The sequence below is a fragment of the Petaurus breviceps genome, unplaced genomic scaffold (assembly GCF_028583685.1).
Source record: "Petaurus breviceps papuanus isolate PSGF00001 unplaced genomic scaffold, PetGlider_PUasm1.0 185, whole genome shotgun sequence".
Lineage (NCBI taxonomy): Eukaryota > Metazoa > Chordata > Mammalia > Diprotodontia > Petauridae > Petaurus > Petaurus breviceps.
In genome coordinates, this window is record NW_027185797.1 from 37637405 (window position 1) to 37640309 (window position 2905).

Here is a 2905-nt window from a genome sequence, read left to right on the forward strand (position 1 = left end):
AAGTCTAGGTTGAAGTGATGAGGTCTTGGACTGGGATGGTGATTGTGTGATTGATCTTATCTTTCCTGGAATAAAAGGGTCATAAACCTGCAGAGACAGTCAGCTAAGATGGAGAGGAGTCTCTGGTCTATTCTATAACATTAGAAAGAAAACAGTGTGGGAGAGAGGATTAGGGGAGGAAATTTGACCACTGTCTCCGAAGACTTGCAAGACTATTTTGTAGAAGAGGGCTTACATTTCTAAGATTAAGTTGAGTCTGTTTGGCCCCATAAGATAGACCTAGAGCAAGAGAGTAGAGGGGCTAAGAGAATCACAAAGAAGGAAATTTGGGTTTAATGTAAGGAAAAATGTCTTTTTTTTTTGGAGGCAATCAGGTTGAAGTGACTTGTGCAGGGTCACACAGCTAGTAAGTGTCTGAGGCTAGGTCTGAACTCAGGTCCTCCTGACTTCAGGGCTAGTACTCTATCCACTGAGCCACCTAGCTGCCCCTGAAAAAAACTTCTAGTGAACAGATCTATCCCAAAGTAGAATGGGATGCTTTTGAATGTCACAGGTTCTCCCTCAATGAAGGTCTTTAAAAAGATGCATGACCCATTTCTGATATGTTGTGGTGGGGGGATCCTTTATCAATAATGGATTAGTCAACTCATTTCTCAAATATATAGGGAACTGAGACAAATTTGCAAAAAATATGAGCCATTCTCCAACTGATAAATGGCCAAAGGATATGAACAGGCAGCTTTCAGAAGAAGGAATCAAAGCTATCAATACCAATAAGAAAAAAATTATCCAAATCACTATCAAATAGAGAAATGTAAATTAAAACTCTGAGGTACCACTTCACCCCTATCAGATTGGCTAATATATATTGGATAATATGACTGAAAGGGACAATAACAAATGTTGGCAGGGATGTGGACAAATTGGAACATGAATGCACTGTTGGTGAATTTGTGAACTGGTCTAACCATTCTGAAGAGCAACTTGGAATTATGCCCAAAAGACTATAAAATTGTCCATACCCTTTGACCAAGCAATATCACAACTAAGTCTATATTCCAAAGAGATCAGAGAAAAGGAGAAAGGACCTATTTGTACAGAAATATTCATAGCTGCTCTTTTTGTTGTGGCTAAGAAATTGAAGGCATGATCATCAATTGGGGGAATGGCTAAACAAGGTGCAGTATATAATTATGATAGAATACTACTGTGCTATACAATAAATGAGGAGCAAGATGGTTTCAGAAAAAAACAAGGAAGACTTCTATGAACTGATGCAAAGTGAAATGAACAGAACCTGAAGAACATTGTACATAGTAACAACAATATCGCAAGGATGATCAATTGTGAAAGACGTACCTTCTCTGATTAAGACAATGATCCAAGATAATTCCAAAGGACCATGATGAAAAATGCTATCCATTTCCAGAGAGAGAATCAATGAACTCTGAGTGCAGTTTGAAGATTTTTTTTACTTTGTTTTTCTTAGTTTTGTATGAATGTTTTCTTTTGCAACATGGCTAGTATAGAAATGTTTTGCATTACTTCACATGTACAATCAATATCATATTGCTTCCCTTCTCAAAGGGTGGGATAGGGGAGGGAGGAAGAAAATTTCCAAAGCATTTTTTTTAAATAGAATGTTAGAAAAAATGTATGTGTAATTGGGAAATAGTTAAAAAAAATAAAGATATATATTTTTAAACCACCAGAGGGTTGACCGATATGGCTGCTGAGGTTTCTTCCAACTTGGACATTGTATGATTCTGCAACACATCTTGTAATGTCTTGTGGTTGTCAATCTATTTGACCAGGACTTCCCATGGCTAAGTTCTTAAATTACAACTGACTCAGCTTGGGGCATCTGGGTGGTGCAGTGGACAGAGCATCAGAACTGGAGTCAAGAAGACTCATCTTTGTGAGTTCAAACCTGGTCTCAGACACAATAATAGCTGTGTGACCCTGTGCAAGTCACTTAACCCTATTTGCCTCAGTTTCCTCATCTGTAAAATGATCTGAAAAAGGAAATAGCAAACTATTCCGGTATTTTTGCCAAGAAAACCCCAAATTGGATCACATGTCTGACATGAGTGAAAACAACTTAACATCTTGTTAAATCCTTCCCTATAAAAACAAAGAAAATTTCTGTTAAACAATAAAAAATTCAGCTCATATATATATATATCTTACTACATTTCCACATGCATTCATTCTTTCTTTACTAATTATAATATAATGCCAAAAGAAAGGCAACTTCCCAAGGTTCAGAATACCAGCATAGGTGCTCTCCATTTTACTTGGTGACAAACCAAGAACAGAGAAGGTCAAAACATGACATCATTCAAAATACAGCATTTACTAAGTGTGATTAAATAATCTCCAAGTACAACCCCACCCCAGGACCTTCCAATCATTCAATCAATTACAAAGTCCCTGTTCTAAATACTACTCCACCCCTAGGCTATACCTTCATTTAGTCCACCACAAAACCCCTCTTCTCAAATGGAGATTAGTTTCCAAACATAAGTAAAATACCTTCATTTGTTCAATCACAGAGCACAGATCACAATTGAATCTACCCCAGAGTTACATCAAGTTTAAGCACAGCACTTAATACCCAAATGGAGGTCTTTTCTTCATCTTGACACGAGGCAAGTTCTCAGCAATCTTAGTTCCTGAGGAGACAAGGCTTAGCAAGGCCACAAGATACATTGCCAGTCCCTTTGTTAATTCATCCTCTGTCTGTAGAACAGTCCTAGAACCCCTGAAAACATTAGCAAAACCCTCTCCCAGGATTTCTGTAAACATACAACAAGAAAATCCTTCTTCAGGGCTTCTGAACCAACAGAAAGGTTCCCAGACCCCTGCAACAACAGCACTGTCCTTCACCAGTGGACAGTATTCA